The sequence below is a fragment of the Tenebrio molitor genome, chromosome 1, assembly GCF_963966145.1.
Source record: "Tenebrio molitor chromosome 1, icTenMoli1.1, whole genome shotgun sequence".
In the NCBI taxonomy this organism is placed as follows: domain Eukaryota; kingdom Metazoa; phylum Arthropoda; class Insecta; order Coleoptera; family Tenebrionidae; genus Tenebrio; species Tenebrio molitor.
This window is the reverse complement of record NC_091046.1, coordinates 33,139,735-33,151,103: the sequence shown is the minus strand read 5'-3', so window position 1 is coordinate 33,151,103 and position 11,369 is coordinate 33,139,735. Positions and strand designations below refer to the sequence as shown.

Sequence of the window (11,369 nt, the reverse complement as noted above, 5' to 3'; positions counted from 1 at the left end):
GGAAAAAGAAGGAGGTCAAGTCCATCACTGTAGAAAGCAGCAATGGAAATGAAGCGAACGAGCTATTTTTGGGTTCCATTTGGAAAGGTGGAATAAATAAACAGTGGTACGCAAATGTTTTTGTAAAAGAATTAAAGAAATCTGTTCCTTTTCTAGTAGACACTGGAGCTGATATTAACTGTTTACCGTTAGATTTGCTAAATAATAGTCAAAAAGTAGAACAGTGTACAGAAGTTGTATCAGGCCCAGATGACTCTAAATTAGATTTAGTAGGGAAAATCAATTTAATGCTTAAATTTAAAGAAATTTCGGCGGTATCTGAAGTATATGTGTTTAGAAATTTGAAAGTTCCTATATTGGGTAGGACAGGATTATCTCAATTAAAGTTAATCCAATTCAGTCAAGGTCATTTAGTGGGCCATGTGAGTCAGTTAGAAAATCTTAACATTGAGACAATTGCCGTCCAGTATCCAGGAATATTTAATGATTTAGGCGTTTACAAAGACGAAATTAAGATAAATATTAGTTCTGATGCAGAACCATTCGTGCAGTCTGTACCGAGAGTAGTTCCTATTGCGCTAAGAAAACCTTTGGAAAAAGAGATTGACCGGTTACTCGAGCTAGGAGTTATCGTACCCGTTGAGGAACACACCAGTTGGGTTGCGCCTATTGTGGTGGTGCCAAAAGGTAACGATATTAGATTATGCTGTGATTACACTCGGTTAAATAAAAGTGTTTTGAGACCTCATTTTCCAATACCGAAAGTTGAATCTACGTTAGCTAGGTTAAAAGATTCAAAGTTCTTTTGAAAGCTCGATGCTAGCTCAGGATTTTACCAAATCAAGTTAGATAAAGAGTCGCAGCGTTTTACAACCTTCATTACGCCTTTCGGGAGATATATGTTTACGCGTTTGCCGTTTGGTATCTCTTGTGCTCCAGAGTTTTTCAGTCAGAAATTCACGAGTATTTTGAGCGATATAAAGGAGGGTGTTGTGATTCACATCGACGATATTCTAGTGCATGCGGCGACTAGAGAGGATCACGATGAAAAATTAAAGGAAGTTTTGAAACGTATTCATGACGCAGGAATGACTTTGAATCGGGGAAAGTGTGAAATCGGGGTGAAGGAAGTAAAGTATTTAGGATATGTTGTTTCGGAGAAAGGTTTAACGATTGATCCTAGTCGAGTCGAGGCTATAGTTAACATGCCCACTCCAACAAATAAGAAAGAAGTTTTGCAGATATTGGGAATGATTAATTTTGTAGATAAATTCATCCCACAGAAATCGCATTTACTAGAACCATTAACGGCTTTACTAAGAAAGGATGTAGAGTTTGTATGGGAAATCGCCCAACAAAAAGCTTTAGATGAAGCAAAGCATATCTTAACAAAAGCACCAAATCTTTCATTTTTTGACTTAGAGAAACAGATAATTGTAAGCGCAGATGCAAGTTCTTTTGGTTTGGGAGCTGCGTTGTTTCAGGTAAATTCGGAAGGCGTGCGTGAAGTCGTGACATTCGCATCACGGACTTTAACAAAAACCGAATCTGGATACGCGCAAATCGAGAAAGAGGCTTTAGGTCTTACGTGGGCGTGCGAAAAGTTTAAAGAGTATATAATGGGGTTAAATGTCGTGTTAGAAACGGATCACAAGCCGCTATTACAAATACTACAAACTAAGAATCTTGACGAATTGACACCGCGTCTACAGAGATTTAGAATTCGCTTAATGCGCTACACATACTCTGTAAAATATACAAAAGGTACTGAATTACTGGTAGCAGACGCTTTATCGCGGAATTCGATAAAATTGCAATCAACGGATGAAGAATTGGGAGCAGAAATCGAAGCTCATGTAAATCAAGTTATTAGAGTATTACCGTGTAAAGATAAATATTTATTAAAAATTGCAGAAATGCAAAGTAACGATTCGGTCTGTAGGAAATTGATTGAATATTACCATTTAGGTTGGCCGGAGAAGAGTAAATTACCGGATGAACTATTACCGTACTATCAATATCGAAATGATTTTTCACAGGCTGAAGGGTTTTTGCTAAAAGGCACAAGACTAGTGATTCCATCATGTTTACAGTTAGAAATAATAAATTTTATACACAATGGACATCAAGGCATTGTAAAATGTAGAGCACGTGCTAATCAATCAGTTTGGTGGTTGGGTTTAGCAACACAAATCGAAAATTTGGTACGAAATTGTCCTAATTGCGTAGAAGAGAGAGTAAATAAAAAAGAATCTTTCGTAAAAGATGCATTTCCGGACAGACCATGGCAAAAAATTGCGTTAGATCTTTTCAAATGTAAAAATTGGTTTCTTATCATAACCGATTATTATTCTAGATTCATAGAAATTTTCCAGTTGGATAATGATTTTTCAAGTAAGAAGGTAATAAATTCTTTGTTATCGGTGATCGGAAGGTTTGGTATTCCTGATACGGTTTGTACTGAAGGAGGCCCACAATTCAGGTGGGAGTTTCAAGAGTTTTTAAAAGAATTTAATATCAATCATAGAGTATCTAGTCCACATTACGCACAATCCAACGGGGCGGTAGAAGCAGCTGTTAAAGTAGCAAAAAATTTAATAAAAAAGAACGGGTTGCAAACAAAGCAGTTGCAATTAGCTCTGTTAGCATACAGATCAACTCCTCTTGAGTGCGGTTTTTCTCCTTCGGAGCTTTTGTTGGCCAGGAAAATAAAAACCTTTGTGCCTCTTTTGCCTTCAAAATTAAATAAAATAATTGACACAAGTTCAGTAAAAGTAACGCAAAAGAAGGGAAAAGAGAAGCAGGAAAGGAACTATAATAAAAGGCATAGGGTAAAATATCTAAGTGAACTAGGGGAAAATGACTCGGTATGGGTAACTGATCTAAGACAATATGGTAAAATTGTTAAAAAGACAGATGAACCTCGTTCATATATTGTTAAAACAGATTCAGGGACGTATCGTAGAAATAGATGGCATTTGATTTCAGCGCCTTATGTTCCATATAAAAAAGAATTTAGTTTAATAAATCCTGAAATGTAGAAAATCGTGATGAAACTACGTCTGTCCAAGATAGTAACGATAGTGGTTTTGTTCCGAGAAGATCTCAACGAATTACATCTCAACCAGCTTGGATGAGAGATTATAATGTTTAAGAAAAAAAAAGGATGTATTGTTGGTTGCCTATGACACGTGGGCAACCTCCCCGGGAGTCTTGAGCAAGACGAGCTCAAGATGGCGAACGCAGAATAAACGTTATATTGAATTATAAAACAACAGTTAAATTTCCAAAAGACATAACGCAACAATGACAATTAGGCTTAGACTACATTGGATTTTTTTAAATCACAGGTAAATTGTTGCCCGAAATTCCATGCTCCCAATAGTACTACGAGGGCGAGTTGATTAATTCGCGCGATCGCCTAGAGAAGACCGTGAAATAAAAAAAATGTACATCACATCTTGACAACCGATGCTTTACCAATTTACTGTCAAAGTTTGATAAAGTTGTGACAAACCGTATTTCATAGGCAATTTTTTGAGTTAAACCTTGCTACTAATTCAGTGGAAATGGCTAATTTTGAACAAAAACGTGTTCGCAGTCAAATGTCGATTAATAATTTAGAATTTTTTAAACGCAACACAAGAGATTTTTTGCGTCGATTTGTTACTTGTGACGAAACCTGGGTTCATTACTATACGCCCGAATCCAAACAACAGTCGAAGATGTGGACCAAACGTGGAGAACCAGCTCCAAAGAAGGCCAAGACAGTTTTATCGGCGGGAAAAGTGATGGCCTTGGTTTTTTGGTATGCGAAAGGGATATTGTTCATAGACTATCTTCAAAAAGGCAAGACCATAAACGGCGAATATTACGCAAACCTTCTAAATCGTTTAAAAACAGCTATCGCTGAAAAACGTCCAGGAATGAATAGGAAGAAAGTGCTCTTTCACCAAGACAATGCACCTGTTCATTCCTGTACGGTTGCTGCACAAAAAATTAAAGAATTAGGGTTCGAATTAGTACCGCACCCCCCGTATTCACCAGATTTGGCACCATCTGACTTTCACCTATTTCCTAAGTTAAAAATTTTCCTCGGGGGCAAAAAATTCTGCACAAATGAAGCGTTAATTTCAACAGTGAACGATTATTTTGAAGGGTTAGACGAAAATCACTTCCGAGACGGAATAAAGAAGCTTGAACACAGATGGACCAAATGTATGGATTTAGAAGGAGATTACGTTGAAAAATAAAGTTTCTTTTTTTAAATCATTCCTTTGTTTCTGTATGATCGCGCGAATTTATCAACCCGCCCTCGTATCAATGGCCAGAAGAATTTTGAAACCAATATTTTTGCAAGATACTGGAAAAACTCCATTACTGATTCAAGTAATTGAAGCATTGGATAATGATTTATGTATTTTAGATGTAAACAGCATGGATTTTGGTTTTAGAATTCCAGTCAGAAATGGCTCAAATTAAATTATCACTGACTGAAAAGGAAAATGTCGGTCAAAGATGTTACAGATTTGTAAAAAGTCTTTTGAAACAAATGATTGACCGATTACCACTAAATATGGAAATTTTAAAAAAATATAAGTTTTTATCTCCATCATCATGTATCAGTCAAAAACAAGAACAATTCGCCAATTTACCAGTTAAAATGTATTTGGATCCTTCAGTTTCAATCGACACGTACGAAACTCAATGGAGAAAATTATATTTTGTAAACTGGCAAGAAGAATTTGAAGAGAAAGAAATTCCCAACTGCAGCATAAAATTCTGGGAAACTGTCTGGAAATATAAACACGGTAACAGTTGTCAGTTTTTTGAACAATTAGCTGAAGCAGTTCTGAAATCGTTTTGTATTCCTACAAGTAACGCTGTGGTTGAAAGAACACCACCGTGAATATTGCAAAATCTAAAATTCGAAATAAAATTGGAATGCAACTTTTAGAAGTAATATTACGAATTCGAATTTATTTTAATGTTAAGAATATGTGCTGTAAAAATTTTACTTCAAATGCAACAATGTTAGAGTTATTTACATCGTCTATGTACAACGCACAAGAAGAAGTAGTCTTACAAGATGTTGTAAATGACGTTAGTGCTTATTCACAATGGACATGACATAAGACATAAGAAATACATAAGAGATACGTAAGAATAATTTGTAAATTTGGGCAACTGGAATAGGTATTTATGCACCAAGGGCGTTACAACGATGATTCCAGCTCGAGGGCTTTAGCCCGAGAGATGGATATCGTTCGATGGGCGTAATCATTCGGTGACGCCGTGGTGCATACAAGATTTTATTTTTCACTATACGTGTTCTTAAAAAAAAAAAATTGGCATCTTTGCAATTATGAATTGATGAGGGCGTTATGAATTCATTACGCCTGCTTATTCTTATTACGCCCTGTTATTATTCCCCGGTTGTTATGGATATGTTTACGTATTTCGTATCCTAGGAGTTATCATGCAATTACACTAAAGTGAAAAATAAAATAATTTATATGTCCATATTAACTCGAATATGATTCCTCATGCCTTTTTGTACACAACAATAATGTTCACTGAGGTCACTTCGCATAAGTTACGTAAAAATTAATAGTATATCCACTGCATGTATGTGCTTATTCACAATGGACATAAGCTTGACATAAGCCATAAGAAATTCATGATACACACTATCATGAATTTCTTATGCCTTATGTCAAGCTTATGTCCATTGTGAATAAGCACTTATGGAAATTTTTGATGATTATTTCCTTCATGTGTTTAGCAACCATACCAATTGCGTGACAAATATTGACCAATCAAAACGAGAAAACAAAAAATAACCCGATAAAATTTCTCTAAAATGCACACTGTGCAATAATCTGATAAAAAATGTCGGTACCTGATTTGCCGCTCTAAAAAACGCACATTTGTAGGATAGGCCATGCCGTCAGCGCGTCATGACAATTAATAAATTAATAAAAAAAATTGTGGTTTGTGGATTGAAAGTTTCCAAAATGAGACGATTTGGAACGAATATTGTGGAAACTATTCAAGAAGCAGTGGAAAAGTCAATTCCGGAAAATACTGTAAGAACGAAGAGTATTTGGAAACAGTTTTGTCACTTATAATTACACGAAGTAAACTTGACATTTCAATGAGAATTTTGTTGCCTGGCAATTTAACGAAAAAAAGTTTTTTGAGTTTAATTGCCAGACAATAAAACTCGAATTATAAATGTCAAGTTTACTTCGACCCAAAAAAAAAAGCTTGAGTAAGACAATTTAATGAATACCTAAATCACTATGATGCAGACCTACTAGAATCAGACGCTTTCAAACGTCAGGTTCCGTTTTATCGCTGGAAAAGTTAGGGCAAACTTTTTTCGCTGTCATAATGACAAAAACACCGCTGCTTATGGGATTTTTAGTGTTTGAATTAAATTGTTTGGAAAAAATTACAAAATAGAGGAAACGTCAGGCACACAATTTTTGGCAAAAATTATGCAAGATTACGCTTACAATATGAAAAGACTCAGTGGTGAGGACTACAAAGAGGGTTGTGTTAAAACAATATGGAACGTCGCGGCAAAAATGTTTCAAGAAAAATTCAATGCAGAATATAACCGAATAATAGATCCTTTTGGAGACATCATATTTCAAGGAGCTAGAGTTGCTAGAGATGCCAAGAGGAAGGAACTTCAAGCAAAACCAGAAAAGAGAAAAGAAAGTGCAACTGCTCTGACTGATGTAGAACTGAGCTATTTGTGTATTAAGAGCGCAAAGTGATACATTATCGATTGAGAGATTTTCTCGAAATCGAGAATGTACATTTGCGCTCGCAACAACACAATATTTTTTCTACAATCGCAACTATGACTACTACATATTATTTTATTTGGACCAAATCAATGTAATACCTTCTTAAAATCAGAAACTAATTATTCACAATATTGACATTAAAAGTACAATAATTACGGTTTTTGAAAAGTAATTCATGCTCTGGAAGTGTGCATTCTGGTTCTTTTCTACACTTACAATTTCGGGAGGTATACGCGAAAACGCTTCCTCAACAGTTTCCCTTCCTTCTACAGGCTTTTGAGCAATGTTTTTTGTAAAAACACAAAGAACACCGACACAACAATTCTTTCTGTTTATTGGTTGTCACTAGTTACAATAATCACTGGACATCTGATTTTAACAAAAAATTCGAAGAGCGAGCGTTTTGTACATTTTTTCGCGCGTGAGCGACAAAGTGACAGTCCTCGGAAAACGTCAACTTTGCGTTGTCAAATGCAAGCGCAAAGACCTACTTTCTACATCGATTGTAGAAAAAATATCATTTCACTGTGGGACGAAGATACGCCTGTAGGTTTGCAACGAAAATTCTATCATATCGCGTCTGTTGTACTTGCCTGGCGTGGAGGAGAAGCTTTCAAATGTTTAACCTGTCATCTTAAACAAGAAATTAATAACGATGGATCTTTGACCAGTTTATTTTATTTCGCAGAAAAAGGTAAAAATATGGAACCATTCGAACCGCTCGACTGCTGTGAGTCACTTGGCTCGTAAGGGTGTTTCTGAAAATGAACTTAAACCTTATCTACAGTTAGATAAAGATCATCATGGAGAGCTTATAAATAAATTGAGAGGAGATTCTTCAGAATCCATAATAGAAGCTGAACAAATGAATTGCTCTGTTAATTCAACAATAACTCAACGACCAATAATTTACCAAAATTGTAACTTTACATGTAAATATTTCAATTGTTCAAATTTTAATAATATGGATGATAGATAAATAATAATTTGAGTAATAAATAGTTATATAAAAAAATATGTTTTTTTAAAAATAAATTATTCTGAATAAAAAGGATTGGAAATAATGCGTTTGGTTTCATTCTATTCAGGAAATAATCAGCCGTATACCCCTCGTGCAAAATTTTAATATCGGCAATTTTTTTGCTAGTGAACTCAAACATCCATAAATTATTCGGGCAGAAGACCAATTATTATCAAATAAAAGCCCGCGACTTCGTCTCGTGCTCTTATTTGCTAATACATAATTGGTCTTCTGGCCTCATTTATGGATGTTTTCGTTCATTAGCTCATTCATTCATTCATTAGTTCACCAAAAGGTTATGAATTTCCCAGAAATTCCCTTCTTAAATTACCCGGGAGAACAACCTTAAGAAAGTATTTTGGCACTGGCAATGACAATTTAATAATTAAAGATCGCCTTCTTTCGGAAATTAAAAATTTAAAATTCCTAGAAAGGATATGCTCATTAGTAGTTGATGATATGGCTATCAAGGAATCAATCTGTTACTCAAAAGCAGAAGATCGTATTTATGGTTTGGAAAACATTACGAGTGATTCGAAAGGTAAAATTGGAGTCAAACATGTTCCTGCTAATCAACTCCTCTGTTTCGTATTACAAGGACTATCTACCAAATATATTATTCCAGCAAGCTACCACTTTCACAGACACATTAACAGCAAAACGTTATATGAATTAACTTTAAAAGTTTTAAAATTACTAACAGATTGTGGATATAATGTGATAAGAATTGTTGGAGACAACCATAAGAATCATGTTGCACTATTCAAGCATTTGGGAAATGGAACACTTCAAAATTTTATACGTCATCCTTATAACATTGGACTTAAGTTGTTTTTTAATTTTGACTATTGCCATGCAGTCAAAAATGCTAGAAATTTATTCTTGGATCACGACATGGCGTCATCTGAAGGTATGATTTCGGCTAGTTACCTTAAAGAATTACTGACAATTCAAGAAAATTTAATTGTTAAACCAGTTAGACATTTAACCAAAAAACATCTGTATCCGTCTAATTTGGAAAAAATGAAAGTGCATTTGGCAGTGCAAATATTTTCACCAGCAGTTACTGCGTCTTTGCGGTATCTTATGGATTATGGAGGTGAACAGTTCTCTCATTTCAAACAATGTATGCCAACAAATAAGTACATGGAATATATATTCAAATTTTTCCAAATTCATGATGTGAGTAATAGAACTCAACACATACATCAAAGGGACGTCAATACCGCACCTTACACAAACATTATGGATCCACGACTTTTTTAGTTGAAAGACGAGTTTCCAAATTATATCAAAGATATTCAAGATACATCCGCAGCTTTAGAAATTCGAGGTCTAACAAAAGAAACCGCAGAAGCCTTAACTTTCACTGCTAAAAGCGCTAATAGAGAGATATTGCAGTGTCATATAACGGTTAGCAGTATTTAGAAAGACGTTATTTTGACATCTACGTGTCAATTTTTAGCACATAGACGGTAATAACGATTGCGCTTTACGTAAATTGCGATCGTATACCGCAAGACGTTAACGTTATTTTTGACATTTCTCATATGTCAACAGTTTGACTATTCAAAAAATTTGAGTGCGATTTGACCGAAATAAGTTAGAAATAATGTGATGAACCGCTTCTTCAATATCATCGTCATTTGCACCACCTAAAATAGCAGCTTCTAACATTTCGTCCATTTTTGACACACTTGTCAACTTTGCAATCTCTTTTAATAACGTTTTTGCGCGATTGTACTCTATTTGGTTGTTTACCACGTCTGTTTCCAAGATGGTAAGCTCTGTTTACTCGTTGCTAACGATAAACTCGATGGTAAGTAATTTTTGGTGTTCTAGAACGGTAAGTAAAGTTTATTCAAAATTAATCGATTATTATAATAATTTTTATGTAGACAGAAGTTGAAGACACGATGTGGGGGCACTTTCTGGAAACTCACACGGCTCTTGTGGTCGGCATTCCTTGCCGCTGCAATGAAATAGCATTAGCAAACTTGCCGCGACATTGGCATTGTCAAAATTTTCATACCCCGCATTTTCCTTGTCTTCTTGATTACAAATTGAGATCGTTGGTTTCGAAAATTCTTCATTTATGTAGACGGAAGTTGAAGACAAGATGTTAGCACTTTCTGGAAACTCACACGGCTCTTGTAGTCGGCCTACCTTGCCGCTGCAATGAAACAATTTTAGTAACAGACTTGCTGCGACATTAGAATTGTCAAAATGTTCATACCCCGGATTTTCCTTGTCTTCTGGATTTCATATTGAGTTCGCTGGTTTCGAAAATTCTTGATTTATGTAGACAGAAGTTGAAGACAAGATGTTAGCACTTTCTGGAAACTCACACGGCTCTTGTGGTCCGCATTCCTTGCCGCTGCAAAGAAATAATATTAGCGAACTTGCCGCGACATTAGTATTATCAAAATTTTCATACCACAAATTTTCCTTGTCTTCTTAATTACACGTTGAGGTCGTTAGTTTCAAAAATTCTTTATTTGTGACGCACCCCACATTCAAAGTTTCTTCTACAATATCCACTTCGTTGTCGGAATCACTAATATCACTCATTTTACTGCTTGTTTTTCAACACAACTGGCGATATTTGCGCACAAAAACTGCAATGGCGGTAGTTGTTTGCAGATTGCCTTAGAAACGCGATACAAAAATCGACATTGTGGCAACACGATGTGAAGGGCGTCGTATCGCATTGCATTCTAGTTAGGAATGTTTTGTAATAAATATTCAATCGCGCAAAAAATCTCATAAGCATGACGAACGTTAATGACAATGTACGGATCTCAGACAATATTGGAGTCGTCGCAAGCTCCTCCTCCAAACAATTGTCTTCGATCCGTACATTGTCATTACCGTTCTTTATACTTAATATACTATAACGCCTTGACAAATTGCAATAACTTTAAATCACTATGCCGTTAAAGCGTAGCGTTATTTTATAGCGCATGCATTTATTAACGTATTACTTAAATAAAGTTTGAATGCAATATCTCTCTAATATGTGTATTCATTACTTAATTAGCGAGTTAAATTTTTTTTATGTTCTAACAAGAAATTTTAGTTCAGATGCAGTAGAATCTATATTTTCAAATGTCCGACTTCGAGGTGGTTCAAATGACTTAACAGATTCCAAAGCAGCAGAATATGTCCTGAGACCAATTCTGAGAAGCGGTTTGATAAAAAGTGTTAAGTCAACTAATGCAATGAGTGCTTCGGAATATGCCAGTAGTAAAATTTTATTAAGATTTCAAAATTCAAGGAACAATGTAAATATTTCAGTCACCTTGCAAAATAGTTCTCTGGGAAAACTAGAAAAATTGTCTTCGTTTACGTATTTACCAAGTAGCAATCTTCAAATTGAGACGGCGGCAACGGCTTTTTTATGTGGATACTTAATCATAAAAATAACGGAGGCAGTAAATGGATGCGATGATTGCTTATTTCAGTTTTTTAGCTGTCTAGGTGTAAATAATTTTCTGACAGCTTCTACTATTTCTTTGTCTTCACTA

The 11,369-nt window shown here is 35.2% G+C and overlaps 1 long non-coding RNA gene across 1 annotated transcript; it reads right to left on the bottom strand.

The window, feature by feature from the left end:
* Positions 1 to 9,140: 9,140 nt before the first annotated feature.
* On the bottom strand, positions 9,141 to 10,739 carry LOC138129352 (uncharacterized). Its single transcript, XR_011159203.1, has 3 exons — positions 10,079 to 10,739; positions 9,875 to 10,015; positions 9,141 to 9,814 (listed from the first exon to the last, which is right to left on the bottom strand). It is a non-coding gene; the product is annotated as an uncharacterized lncRNA (long non-coding RNA).
* Between the last annotated feature and the right edge of the window lie 630 nt (positions 10,740 to 11,369).